This window comes from Protopterus annectens, chromosome 17.part0 (assembly GCF_019279795.1).
Source record: "Protopterus annectens isolate FY-2018-M chromosome 17.part0, PAN1.0, whole genome shotgun sequence".
NCBI lineage: Eukaryota > Metazoa > Chordata > Ceratodontiformes > Protopteridae > Protopterus > Protopterus annectens.
In genome coordinates, this window is record NC_056751.1 from 370,666,724 (window position 1) to 370,682,705 (window position 15,982).

Below are 15,982 nucleotides of genomic sequence, written 5' to 3' on the forward strand. Positions count from 1 at the left end.
ACTCAATTAATGTCTATTTTAAACATTATTAATATGTTTCTAACAAACGTTTGCTAACAAATGTTAGAGCTTATCTCCAAATAATGATATATTATCTTTTCAATTTTTTGATGTATTACCATTTCTAATATTATATTATGTAAAAGTAGAGCTTTTCTACCTGGGCCTCTGCTGAAAAAGGGCTATTAGCTCAGTCAGACATTCCACGTCAACAAATGTAAATAATAAACATAAAATTTGCTTGAGAAAACAGCGCAGTGATGGTGCTGCTGTTTTCTCACTCATAGTGGTGTTTTCTTTTGTTTATACTAGGTATCCCAAAGTGTTTCACCTGTGAATGATGTCTTTGTCCTACTACAGTGCAAATTATATGCTCACAATATTATTAATAGAGCTAGGAATCTGCCCCTTTCCCTGTAATATACAGAGAAATTGTTTGGATACATGAAAACTTACACATAATGTACACTATAAAAATGATAGATGGATTGCTGTTTAGAAGTGACTAATACTGTACAAGAGGCATAGTAAAATTAATTGTATACATTCCAGATGTAAGATATGAAGCAACAAAGAAAGGAAGTATACTCTGGATGTTTTGCTCCACCCATCAGATCCTGTATCTACAGATTGCAACACTGATGCAAACTTCATGGGGCATGAATTCAGCTACAAGAAGGTAGCATGTATTTGCTTTTTCCTGTAGCTTGATTTTTTTTTTGATAAATAGTTTCTGAATGAATAACATGCATCTAACTTTATAATGAGCCATTATTGTTTTGCATTTCATACTCTTTGCTTAAGATAATGGGAAACAGATTCTTTCCTGCTTCCTCTTTCTCTAGCTATTACTATTTTAGTAAGTTGATTAACTTTTTTTTTTTTTTTTACCTTACTAGTTTACTTTTACTTTATAGCTACATTGTAACACTGTTCAGTGGTGTACTTATTTCTTATACCACCAAATTCCTCTGCATTAGTAACAGTATCGCAGACTGCCCATCTAAAATGCAGAATGGAGTGTTATTGTTACTGTCACTGAGTGTCTTGATAATTCAAGTGAGAGAGATCAACAGATTGTAAGAAATTTGAACTCATTCAGTATGTGTCACCCTGCATTCTACATGTTCTTGGAAAAATATTCAACAAAATAAAATCAATATGGAATAGAAACAAAAGATATTTGTGTGAAATCACATTGGTCTCCATTTTAAATAACTAGAAAAAATAATGCATTAAACATGTTGGCTCATGGACTACTCTAAACTGTCCATATATATATATATATATATATATATATATATATATATATATATATATATATATATATATATATGGGTCTACTTCACATGGTCAACAGTTCATTTGACCAACTTTTATTTGGTCGACAATTCATTTGATCGACAAGCAGTTTTATGTGGGGGGCTTTGCCCCCCACACCCCCCAATGTGGGGGGCTGTGCCCCCCACCCCCCCTAACTATATATATCAACTCCAGGGTCACACAACATTGGGGAGGGGGGCAAATCTGCCTGTCGACCATATGAATTGTCGACCAAATAACTGTCGATCAAATGAACTGTCGGCCATGTGAAGGGGACCCATATATATATATATATATATATATATATATATATATATATATATATGTGTGTGTGTGTGTGTGTGTGTGTGTACACACACATATATATATATATATATATATATATATATACATATATATTCAATGACATGCATCTAGAGCATTTTTTTCCCAGGCCTCTGCTGAAAATTGGCTATGTTCCAAGTTGAATTTCCCAGTTAACAAATGTAAAATAAAAAAAATAAATAAATAAAAATACATATGTGTGTGTGTGTGTGGTTAACAGTGTCTGATAAGGGTCTTTGCTGACCAGTTCACATACCCAGTTAATGTATAAATAAAGGTGTATATAATTTATAAATGCAGTAATAAACACTGAAAGTGATAAAAGGTTCATTTTACAGATTGAGAGGTAATACTAGAATGTAAAAGTGATATTGAGAAGGTATGAATACTTGATTTGTTCTTATATTTCATAGCTGGGATTCAGAAAATGAAAACTAAGCTGCATCAGTAGACAGCAAGCAAAACAACAGGGTAAGTGAAATGGGACTAAAACAATATCATAACATGTCTTTGACCAGGCAGTTGATTATACTGATTAGGAACGCAAATAAGTAAAATATACTTCAGGGAACATCATTTGCATAGTTTTATGATGGAGATTTCCTGTCTCCACCTTAAACTGTGTAAAACTGCAGAATGGCTATGTTAATAGCTCTGGGGGAAGACAGCTTGCAAAGTATAGCATATTAGAAACAGTTTGGAAGTCAGTAAAAAAATAACCAAACAGAACAAAGAATGGTGGGTTAAAATATAGCTAGAGTTCCATTTCTGATGGAAGGCATGCTAGTGTGGCCAAGAAAGTTGGAGAGAGTAATCAAAAGGTCGTGGTTGGCTGTCCATAACGCAGTGCCCTTCCCACGTGAGCTCTGTCCACTTTATTGATATGTAGGAAATATTCTGGTAATGTTTGAAAACAGGGAGTGTGCAAACAGGGTTTGCCATATATGGAACAGCTACAGGCACTAACCAGATTTTAAACAATCCTTTAAGTGTTGCATCTTGTCATATGTTCACATTTTAGTGCTTAAAGATATACACATTTCCAAAGAAGTGTGAGAGAAGAAGCACAAGAGCTCAACAAGCCACATTGCAGCATGGTTTATTTGGTATTATTAGCACCACTAATGCAGCAACACATCCCCAATCTGATAAAAAAATAATAGCATATGAAAATGTAGAATGTTAACACTCCTTCAACTACCATGTGCATACAATGCCCTGCAATATTGTATCAATGTTTGTGCATATTTCTCAAGATGTATGTATTATGTCTTAATATGAATAAGCATAGGTCTGTGCTATACATCTGGGAACAGTCAAGCAGCAAATACCCTTCAGACAGATGAATATATAACATGTACTCAGAAATGCAATCCAATGCCCTATGCAGCACGATTGAAAAAGCTAAGATTGTTCTCTGTTGCATACCGCTTTCTCAGAGGCAATCTCTGTCTAACGTACAGAGCCATGTCCAACCCAGAATTGTTGAACATGCTCCATCTTAGCAAAACCAAATCTACTCGAGCTACATGCTCTAGGGATATAAACCTCAACACAACAACGAATAGAACATGCTGGAGGGATAGATTCCCTTCGCAGAGACTTCCCTTACTATGGAACAGGGTCCCGATCTACATAAGACAGAGCCCCTCACTATCACTCTTCAAGAGGAACCTTGATAAGTGGATGGGTAACAGAAAGTTCACACCGGGGATCACACCAACAGCACTACTAGATAGGGGCCAAGGGTACTAGCTGCTAGTACAACGGTCTAGGGAACTACTAAAGGGGCAGTGAATACCGCACAACATGGCTGGGCTAATATATGCCTTCGGGCAGATAGCCCAGTACCAACCTATGAACCTAAACCTTAACAACCCACCAGCCTATGCTGAATTACTATCAGAAACTTGGTATTGTTGCAAAAAGGATGCTGTGCCTACCATGAGTAAGTCCAATACTAGCCTCAGAAATAAACCACCCTGGTGCCATCCCAAATTAAATATGATATACAACAAAAGGAAGAAATTATGGAAAAACTCAAGAAGCATAATTCCCATAAAGATAAAAACCCTCTCATAAAAGTAAATAGGCAACTAAGAGGGCTAATTATGTCTAGCAAAGCCAACTTTGGGGTTAAAATAGCCTCCAAGGTGAAAGACAACCATATTTCCTTTACAGCTATGGTGGAAACTTCAAGGCAGTACACAGCAATGCACTGAATTGGTGGTTAATGGTGCCACATTTACAGAGTCTGATGATATAGTGAACCTGTTAGTGGACAAATTCATTTCCAACATTACTCTCTTCTCATCCCACAACCATTCCCCCCAAAATACCCTCAAACTTCATCTCTCCAAGTATAACTAGAGAGCATGTACTGGCTGCACTCACTAAAGCTAATAACATTGCCTGAATTTGCCCCAATAACATCCCAAGATGTTATCAGGACATCTGGAGTCATTATTTAACTATAGTCTATAGTATATGCCACTTGAATGCATAACTGCTATGGTCATCCCTCTTCATAAGAGCAGACCTTCGACAGATCCTGGAAACTACACAACCATTAGTCTGGCTAGTCTTATTTTCAAAGCCATGGAAAGAATTAGCATAGAACTTATTAACAAGGATATAGGAGACCACCAGACACTGAATCTATCCCAGCGTTTCTTTGTCTGAGGAAGGTCATGCTTACTGAATCTGGTGTATTCTTTGAACGGGTCATTAAGGAAATGGATGAGGGGAAAATGGAGCATACTGTCTATCTAGATCAGGCTAAGGTGTTTGAAATGATACCTCAAAATGGCATTTTCAACAACCTTCAGAACTAGGTATATAACATCCTGGATAGCTAGCTGGTTCACTGATAAGAACCAGATGGTTAGAATCAGTGAGGCCATCTGCGCAAAGAGGCCAGTCATCAGTGGTATCCCCCAGGGCTCTGTGCTAGGCCCACTTCTTTTTGACATCTACTTCTTGGATGTCAAAGCCAATGTCAAAGGGATCTGGCTAACCAGGTTCCCAGATGATTGCAGACTGGGAGCAGTCACTGAATCCCCCCTCCCCAATATGTGAACACCCTTAAGGAAGGTCAAATACAGACAAATGCTTGGTTCCAAAGCCATGACTTAACAGTCAATACCAAAAAATGCATTATATTACCTTTTAGGGAAGTCTGCCACCTGAGTAATTATGTCATCAATAAAACACCCTTAAACATTTATTCACTAGTCAGGGATCTGATAACTCATGTAGACAGTAACCTAGCCTTCAACCAATGTGTCCAAGGTAGTAAGAAAATCCTTCTATAAGAAACTCCTTCTATGTTGCTCAATTTATAAGTAAGGGCATGGCATCTAGATCCAGATAGGTCATCATACCACTGCACTTGGCCTTCATTAGACCCATCATAGAGTATAGCCCCCCTTCAGTATGTATCTGATCAGACACATGCAGCAATTGGAACATCCACAAAAATTCCTTACAAAAAGAAAGCAGGGGGTAAAGACAGTGTCCTAGGCTGATCGCCTCAAAGCTGTATATTTTCACATGGTATCATACAGACTTCTGAGAGGTGATCTATTCCTGGCATACAAGGCATCCCTGAACACTGTTTTGATGAACCTTTGCACATCCACAAAACAAACAGCATCAGAACTGCTAGGTTAAAAGACCGAAATTTTGCTTGCAGCATAAATAGGACATGTTGGAGAGACATGTGTCTCAGTGAATTGATGTCAAGTAGAGTTTCTCCCTATGCCTATTTAAGAACACCTTGGTAATTAAAAATTCATCCCAGGTCTGGCTCCTATGTCACTGATGGTCAGAGGCAGTTAGTAAATCATCCCCTATATAAATCGGATTTGTGGGTCACACTTTGGTTGCACAACTAGTCTTATAAGGGCACTATGGGTCGTTAGCCTAGTATGTACCTATAAACCTTTGAACAGTGCATTATGGGACAGAAGACAGGTGGACAAAGGCTGTGGAGTGAAAGGGCAGATAAGAATGGATGGGAAATGAAATGCTAAATGTATTAGACAGACTTATTGTTTCCTTCTGCAGTATGACCGTAGATCTATGCATGTTATAAGCAGGCAGGTCTACAGGCAAGAAATGTAAGGAAACAGGCAAAATTATAAATGAGGGTGCAGAGAGGAAGCTGTGTGATAGTAAATCGAAACAAACAGGTGATATTAGGATGTAAATAAACTGTAAACCTTGGTAGGAAGAATCTGTGCACTTTGATAGTAGATTCATAGGATGCAGTGGAAAAGGAGACAGTAATCTTGCAGCCATGGAAAACAGGAGAGCAAGGTATGTTGAGAAAGACGGGTACTGATATAAGCTACCACAGTGTGCACAATATCCCTAACACTGGCTTTAAACAGTAGGCCAAATGTGATGTTACAATGTAAAAGAAAAGGCATGAAACATTACTGAATGCATCTGGCATGCTAATAAGGGGCACATTTGTTGCTTTGGGGACTTGACACTACACCTTAATTCTGTCCATCAGGGTACACTACACCTTAATCCTGTGCATTGGGGAACACAACAACTTTAATTCTGAACACTAGGGAGCTGTGACATATGCTGACATTGTGCATAGTACTCACCATACCTGGTGACTATGTTCCAACTGGCAGTGCTGCAGAATGAAATAGAATAGTGATGGAACTAGGGTTAAAGGTTTGGAAAAAAGCAGCGGTGCATGATAGATACAACACCAAGTAATGTAATTGTTGCTCTCTTTAGAAGATGAAGCACCTGGGAAGAACATACAATACTATATTATACCAAAATCAAGAGATATTACTTAGATTTTAGGAAAAAAAAACAGCAAAATGAACTGTTAAGTAAAGCTTTTTGTATGAACCTTTAAATAATCTTAAAAGCACTAAAGCAACCGATGGATATGGATATCTGAAATGCAATGATGTTAGTTTCAGCTAGTTTTGAAATATTGACAATGTGGGGATTTTACAACATAATGGAAGGGCAGACACAAAAAAGGAATTTGCTGTATCTTAATGCCATTAGTGCAAGGGCATACTCTTTCAGCAGCAGTCGTTTAGTAACAGTCAGTGCCAAATAGTTGTAAAAATAAAACTATAAAGGTATTGTACTGAATTTTTTATATTTGAAATATGTTTCACACTCTGAGTTATGCTAGCTGAGACAGTCTGCTGGGCAGATATTGCCTTAATCTCTAAATTAGAAGATATAAGCAACATACTTAAAGTTTTGATTACAATCCCTCTTTTGCCTTTGGACTATGCAGATGTTCCAGCAGCTTTCACTATGAATAATCGTCCGTCAAAATCTTGAATGCAAATACATCAATCCCAAGAGATCAAAGCATGACTGCAGGGAAAAACATGATGGAATATGCAACACAAAAATTAAAACATAATTTTGCATTGGTTACACTTGCACACATCCCTTACTTATTTGCTCTGACCCCCCCACCCCCCATGGCACAACACCTTTGAGAACCTGTAATGTGCAAATTAACAGCAAAAATATTCTGTCCTCCTTGTCTGTATAACTATCTTATATAGAAACTATCCACCTAGTTAAATAAAAACACATTTTTGGAAAAGTATCTTAAAAAATGGGATTAGGGAGTGAAAACTCACCCATTTATGCTTAAATGCTGGTAAACAACACAACTCTCTCAAAATCAGTTCCATTTCACTAACACTAAACAAGGGCTGTTAATGCTGAATGTTAACACTGTAATATACCTATCCAGTCCTGTGCCTGCAATAAGGATTCAAACACAAAGCAGCAGTGTCAGTTAGTGCAAGTGTGCAGGCAATAATAGCATGTTAGCCATTTCAGCTATCATAACTACAACGTTAACCACTTAAGCTTTCATAACTTCATGTTAACCACTTAAGTTATCATGACTATAACATGTTAACCACTTAAGCTGTCATAACTATAACATGTTAGCTATGTAGAATATCATAACTATAGCATGTTAGCCACTTAAGCTATCATAACTAAAACGTTAGCCATGTAAGCTTTCATAACTTTAGCATGTTCACTTCTTAAGCTATCATAACTATAACATGTCAGCCACGTAAGCTATCATAACTATAGCATGTTCACTTCTTAAGCTATCATAACTATTGCATGTTTACTACTTAAGCTATTACAACTATAGCATGTATACCAACTACAGCATGTTCACCACTGAAGCTACTATAGCATGTTTGCTTCTTAAGCTATCGTAACTATAGTATGTTAACCATTTAAGCTATCATAACTATAGCATGTTTGCTTCTTAAGCTATCATAACTATTGCATGTTTACCACTTAAGCTATTATAACTATAGCATGTTTGTTTCTAAAGCTATCGTAACTATAGTATGTTAACCATTTAAGCTATCATAACTATAGTATGTTCGTCACTTAAGCTGTAACTGTAACATGTTTGTCAATTAAGCTATTATAACTAGAGTGTTTCTCCCAACAGCTAATATTTCTGTATAGAGTCTAACTGACCTGTCAGGCTGATTCTTTTTGCGAGTATTCAATTTTTATTAAAGGCTTTTTTAAGGGAGAAAAGTTAGTGCAATGAGCTGGAAAGTTACTGAAGCCTTTTTCTCATGGTACAACAAATTAACCCTGAGCACCTCTTAAAACAGGTTCCCTTCAGAAGTTTGAAATACTGAAATCTCGAATTTGAGTATTTTGAGCCCAAGAAGCTGAATCCACATAATAGCGAAAGTTTAGAAGCACAAAATTTAAAATCTCAAATACCGGAAGCTTTGAATTTCACGCTTCTAAACTTGCGCTGTGGTCATGTATTCAGATAAGTGTGTGTGTGTGTTAAGGGATTGGGGTAGGGGTTGTGGTGTGTGTCAGTGTGTTTTGCTGCTGTGATGTGTGTGTGTGAGGAGAATGTAGCTTGTGTGGTGGTGTTTTGTGTGTGTTTGTATGTAGTGCAACCTCAGAGTGAGAATATTTAAGTAGGGGGTGCAGGGGGCTTACCCCCCTGCTTTCATGTAGTAGAGAGATTGTGTGTGTTTGTGTGTGTGTGTGTGTGTGTGTGTGTGTGTGTGTGTGTGTGTGTGTGTGTGTGTGTGTGTGTGTAGTAAACCGCAACATTCAAAACCTCCGGTATTCGAGGTTTTGTATTTCGCAGTTTTTAGTTTTCGTTGTTATGTGGATTTGGCTTCTTGGGCTCGAGATACTGAAATTTGAGATTTCAGTATTTCAAGCTTCTGAAGTGAATCCCTTAAAACACATAGGTTGTAAAGCAATAGGTCTTTGAAGAGTTCAAGTATAACATTTCATAAGTGTTTTTTTATTACTGTTTAACTTAAGCAAATTATATTTTTGTCATTGCACTCATCTTGTCTCATTCTGATAGAATAAGTTAAAATATTTCAAATTTATGTACTATTGTAAGGTCACCTCTGCTTCTAAAAAGGGATAAACACCTGAATACAACCCAGGAGAGTCATGCTCCAACAGTGGCTCAGGTACTTATTGCAGCCAGCATGTGGGGAAAGGAGTGATAAAAATCAGCCTGGTGTGCACATTGTCCGTGGCTGAAGTCTTATTAGAAGCCAGGGCTCACATGAGGGACCAGATACAACTGATTTTATTTATTTTATTTTTTTATTTGTATTTGTTTTTTTGGGTAGAGAACTGACCTCCATGGACCTTTTTTAGACTCAGGCCAGGAGAGGTGTCTGGTTAAGTGACTTGCTCAGAGTCACACAGTTAGGCACAGACTATGTCAAACTAAATAAAATGGATGCCCTATTATACACTAATACCTTGCATATGACAGGACATGGGCAGGGGAGACTAAGGCTTATTGGAAAACCCCAATATACAGTATGAAGATGATTGTCCCAACTTTCAGTTAGCTCACTTCTTACACCTCAGAATAAATAGGCCAAAGGGCTGTCTGCCAGAGAAGTGGATATATGTAGAGAATAGTCAGGAGCATACCTCTCAAACTCTTAGGCAAGATATTTGGACAAGCCATAAATAATGGAGGTATGAAGGCCCAAAAATAATGGCATGCTTTAAATATTGCTCTTACAAGCATAGAAAGTTGATAAAATAACAGGTTTTGTATTAGCATACATTTTCTGGAGGGTTTGAAGTCTGAAACTTAAATGTCTATCATTATTTTCTGACTACAACACTCAATGATTTGCCAGTGATTTGCCAGAAAACCACAATTTTATCAGAAACAGACCAAAATATGAGTCAAAATCGGGACAGTCTGCAAAAATATCTACAGTTGTGAGTTATGGTCAGAAGGGCAGTTCTAAATGGTTAGTAAAGAAATCATAGGAAAAACAAATTTAAAAGTATATACTTTATACCACTGATACTGTAAAGGAATAAATGCTTTAAACAAGATAATATTTTGAAACTGCTGAAGGCATAAAGAAATTAAATGTATAGTTAGTGAAAATTCAAAGTCATGATGTACAAATGTCATCTTTTTGGCAAAAAAGGATAAAACCCTGGTTTTGATCCAGAGTTATCACAACCAAATCTAAAGGCATATCTAATTCATTCACTGCAGCGCTTAGCTAAAGACAATAACTGATATTCAGTACAAATAATGAAATAGTACACGATATGCTTAGTATTTCAGAACAGTTAACAAGCCAGAATTTCTACAATTTGGTACAGAAAAGTTTGATTCTAAATGTCAAGAACTTAGTATATGTTTAATCAGCACTAAGAAAAGCAGAGGACTTGCAAGCTAGCTGTCATTACAGTTTAATATTTATATGTATTCCTAAGCAATGGGACTCCCCACAAAGAATGGAAACTTCTATTTGCAAACTACTTGCAGAACTACTCAACAATCTTTAACCTGGCAGTTATTCCTAACACTGGCCCCTTCAAACATGTTCGGCCTGAGTGTTTATGAAAAAAAGCTTATCCTTGGCAGATAACAACCATATGCTGAAAGCTGCAGTAAAATAAAAAGGTTCAGTGTTAATTAAACTCAAATTCCAAAAGCAATTTATCAAAACTGACCTTCAGCTATCATGAAAAAAAAGTATCATCGAAAGTATCATGCTAAAGACTAAGCAAAACTTCCACACTACCCTTATAGGAAAACTCCATAGCTGTTGTGGGTAACAATCAATAAAAATAAAGATATTGTATCTTTCTTTCTTTGAGAGTTTTCATTAAAACAAAAAGTCTTGCAAGATTTGATATGAGTTCAAATGGATATGACAAGAAACAACTGTTTAAAAGATCAACCTGCCAAACATTAGTGTATGCATGTAACACAAAAACTGAAAATAGACACTTAAAAAAAGTTGTTACACATAGCAAGTGAGAATGATAACTTCCTATCATAATGACATATCATTCCATATTATCTTTAAATGTGAATGGTATCATAGATGTATACAAAAAAGAAAGAGTAGTGAACTATATTAAAACAAATGAAGAGTGCAAATAGCTATGCTATAGGAGACCAGTTTGGAAAGAACTGAACATGTCAATTTGATAAAGAAATTATTTCAGGATGGTTATTCAGTGGAATATCGAGGGCAAAGAAAAAGGGGAGTACTTACATTAAGTGTGATCAGTAAGGATAGAAGAGGAAAAAATATAATAATGGCAGATTTGTAGTACTAAGGGCCTACTGGCAAGGGAGGGGGATTACTTTGGCATGTATCTATATTCCACCTCAAACTGCTACAGTGGAGTTTAAGAAAATTCTGGGAGAAATAATTATCTTTCAGCATGGAATATTACTTATAGGTGGGGCCTGGAATTTGATGTGCAATAATGAGGATATATATCTGGGGTCTAAAAGCAAAAATATAACAAAGAGATTAGATTTTTGAAGAAATTGCTGAAAATATTTGTTATGGAAGATGTGAATTCAGTAGTAGGAGATCGGAGGGGATTTACATATTATTCCCCAAGCTACAAAACTGAGCTAGGCTAGGCAGAAATTATATTTCACAGGAAGATGTACATTTAAAGTTTTGACATACATCTAATAACTATTTCAGATCATGCACCAATAATAACTAACATATAAATGCAAGGTAATAAAATAAAAATGAGACACTGGAGCTTTCCCTTCTATCTGGTAAAAAGAGAAGAATTTAAGGAATGGGTGGTAGAAATTACTTTGGAGTTATTAGGGAAGGCAGAGCTCCCTCCTGAAAATATAGCTATGGAGTTTGAGAAAAATAAAATTGAGTTTAAAAGTAGGTTCAAAATAAAAGAAAAAGATATGTGGTTAAGAAGTAACAAGAATTATTTAGAGGGCCTGACAAAGGTTAAAGTATTACAGAATAGGGGGTATCTTACAGAACAAGAAGAGGTGCAATTGCAGAGAGATAAAGAGAAAATAAGGGATTACCTCAATCATATGCGGGAGTTTAGAAAGATCACTGTTAAACAACTGTTTTTTGATAATAACTTCAGATCACAAAAACTTTTAGCATAATGGATCAGGCAACAAAAAGTAGAAAGGGTTGTTGCCATGCTTAGGGAGCATATTACAAGGAAAATAACCAGAGATGCTGTAGAGGTATTAGAAATATTTCAGATATTTTGTAAAATCTGAATAAAGCAGAGAAATGTGGAAATCAAGAAAAAGAACAAATGGAAATGTTTATGGAAGAATTAAATATGCCAAGGTAAGAGGTAGATGAGGCTCAATTACTAACAGTTAGGATAGAAGGGGTGGTACAGTGCTGTAGCGGTTAGTGTTGTCACCTCACAAGAAGAGGTTCCCTGGTTTGATTCTCATCTGGGGTGCCTTCTCTGTGGTGTCTGCATGTCCTCCCTGTATTCCCATGTGTTTCTTCTGAGTGTTCAAGTTTCCTCCCACATTTCAAAGACATGCACTAGGTGAATGGGACACTCTAAAATGGCCCTAGGTGTGAGCGCGTGCATACATATGTGTGTGTTGCACCCTCTGAGGCGGGTTGGGCCTTGGGCTAGAAACATGAGCCTGTAAAAGCCATAACTGCTACAGAAACAGTGAGCGCTGAAAGGTGCTCATAGCTGATGTATCACATGGTGCGTAAACAGAAAAGAGAGAGAGGATAGGAGGAGATGAGATAAAAAAGGTGATGTATAGCCAGTCTATAGCAAAGTCCACAGAAATAGAGGGTATTTCTGAGGAAGTTTGGAAGCTAGGAGGGAAGAAAGTGATAAAGATCTGGAAAGTTTTATTTTAACAGTATTTTAAAAGGAGAAGAAGCACCAACATCCTGGAAGAAAGTGGTTGTGCCTGTAATACCTAAAGATTTTTTTGGTTTTAAACCATGATTATAAGGTCTTTATATCTACAATGGCTAAAATCATGGCAAAGGTGATGTCAGAATTGATAGATATGGATCAATGTTATTTTATGGAGAGGAGAGACAAACATTTGAAAACATTAATAGAACAATGATGATTCAGAGGGAAGCAAAATGTAAGAAAATATCACTGTTGTTGATGGGTCTTAATACAGAGAAAGCATTCACCAGAGTAAGCTGGGAATTTATGAGTAGGACAATGGAAGCATTTGCATTCCCTGATAAAATTATAAGGTTGATTAGGAGGATATATGAGGGATCAGAGGTGAAAATTAAAGTGAGGAGTTCTTTTCTGATAAATTCTGTTTGAGTAGAAGAACCATGCAGGGGTGTCCTCTTTCCCCTTTATTATTTGCATTATATTTAAATTCGCATTTATATCACATCATCAAAAGCCAAAAAAAACAAACACCATTTAATCGAACCTAAATAATCTAAAGCAGACAATATCGAACATTCAGAACAGCAAATTATTTTCCCAGGGAAAAAATTTGCTATTCCGAAACACATTCACACAACACAGGCACACCAAAAAAACAGCAATCCACACACTTACACTTAAAATCATACATCTAACCCTACACTAAACTATACAGACACTACTATCTATCCACTTACCTTAACCCAACCCTAACCCTAAGGTCCGTCACTATCGCACACTCACCTTAGCCACGCCCTAACCCTAATTCACTTAACCCGCCCCTAACCCTAAACTCTGTCACAATTGCACACTCACCTCACCAGCGCCCTAACCCTAACTCACGTAACCCACGCCCTAAACCTAATGTCCACATGCCCACACACTTACCTGAACCCCCGTAACTTTCCACCACAGTGCTAAAAATAGCGAAGCCACAGAAAAGGACAGCCAAATTCTTTCCCTAGGAAAGAATTCAATGTTCTGCAGCTTCACTATTTTTAGTGTTTGCTGTATAGGGTTTGACATTATGGCATTCGACGTTATCGGCTTTCAGTAATGTGATATGAACCCTTAAATTCCATTACAAAGAAAATCTGGGTATAATTGGTATGGTAGTCAAGAACAGACCTCTCAATTGTCCCTGATCTTCAGGGATTTCCCTGATTTAGACTCCGATTGTAGGTCTGTCCCTCTGGTGACTGCTGAAGAAAAGGTGGTGTAATCCAGAGTTATAGACGTTTTACATCAGAAAAGCTATATTAATCCACATTCTCTTAATCTGAAAATGTTTCAAGCTAATAGTACAAATATTTAAAAAATGTCCCTGATTGTCCCTGATTATTTGAGGATTTGTCCCTGATTCTGTTGAGATTTGTCTCTGATTGGCTGAGAGCTATGGTCAAGAAAAGTTGGGTTTATTTGCAGATTATATTATTTTATACCTGCTAAAACTAGAAAAGGACATTTCAGTGCTGAGGGACATTCTGAGACAGCTTCAAGTCTTTTCAGGATACAAAATTAATGATGATAAAACAAAGGCAATATCTGTAAGGTACATGCCCACACACAAATTGATTCAGTAATACCCATATTTATGGGGACATGCTAAAATGAAGTACTGAGGAGTATGGATTAAAAATGATTCTGTTATTGCAGCAAAGGATATGTGGGAAAATATTAAATAAATGATAATACAAAAACTAAGAAACTGGAAGTGTTTTATGAATATGACTAGCAAGATACAAGCAGTGAAAATGTTTTAATCTCTTTAGTTTTATCCACAGGGCTGGCATATTTTTATAAACAGAGAAGAAGTTGTGGATAGCAGTAAATAAAGAGTTGAAAGATTTTATCTGAGAAGAGAAGAGGGTAAGATTCAAGTGGGATAACTTGATCCTTCGAATCGAAAAAGGTGGTTTGGCATTACCTGGTTTGAAGGGGGGGTTTCAGAGCTATAAAGTTAAGGCTCCTATATATTGCACAAGCAGAAAGCTATAATTCAAAGTCAAAAAGGATGATGGTGAAACGGGGGGGGGGGGCTCAAGAAACAAGAAGAGACTGGGATTTTGGATGCAGATTCTTAAGAAGAATAACAATAATCATACAGAACAGTATATTCATAAAGTAGCAGAAAGTATTCTAAGAACTAAGACAACATGGGGATTGCAAATGAGATTCTGCTGATAGGGATGACTGCAATCAGGGGTAGATATAATTGGTAAGGGGCTGGAATTTAATGGATAAAACTAGCACAGGAGCCAAGGTATTGGGAGCAAATAATTAGAGAGGGGAAGGTAACAGAATGGGAAGAGGCCAGGAATTCATTTGGGCTGCAAGCTGGAGATTGCCTTCCTTATCGAGGATTGATATCAGAGTATAGGCAAAGAGAAAGAAATAGGGAGATCCTAAGTGAAATACCAGCAGTGGTAGAGTTTTTAGTAGAATCTAGAACAGAAGCTGCTGTTAAAAAGGGATAATTAGTAGGTCATATAAAGTATTGCATGATGCCTATAGTAATCAATTAGATAGAGGAGGTTAGAAAGGACTGTGAAGAGAGATTCGAAAAGCAATTCACAAAGAAATAATGGGGAATATATGTATAGTTTCCAAATATACAACAAAGTTTAGAAGATTTAGGATCTTTGCTTGGATGTGTTTGCATAGGTATTTTTATATCCTGAACAGATTCTAAAGAATTTTCCTTAGGTAGATTGCAAATGCTGAAGGAGTGATGGGGAAGAAAGAGGTAATTGGGAACATATGTTTTGGGAGTGTAATGTGTTTGTAGACTTTAAAAATGTCCTACAGATTACTCTATCAGCAATAAGAGGTGAGCAGATTGGTGTAACTAAGGAAATAATATTTTGAGGAATGACACAGAATTGGAATTGCCTTAAGACAGTAAGGCTTGGCTAAGTTTAATTCTGGTGGTTGCCAAAAAAGCAATTACTAGAAAACTGAAATGAAAGTTTAAATCAACAGTACATTAGTTGTGAATATAGTAACAGAGATACAACAGCTGGAAGTGAGATCTTTAGAAAAAGGTAGGAGCAAATTACATTGAAGAAATGGGAAATAG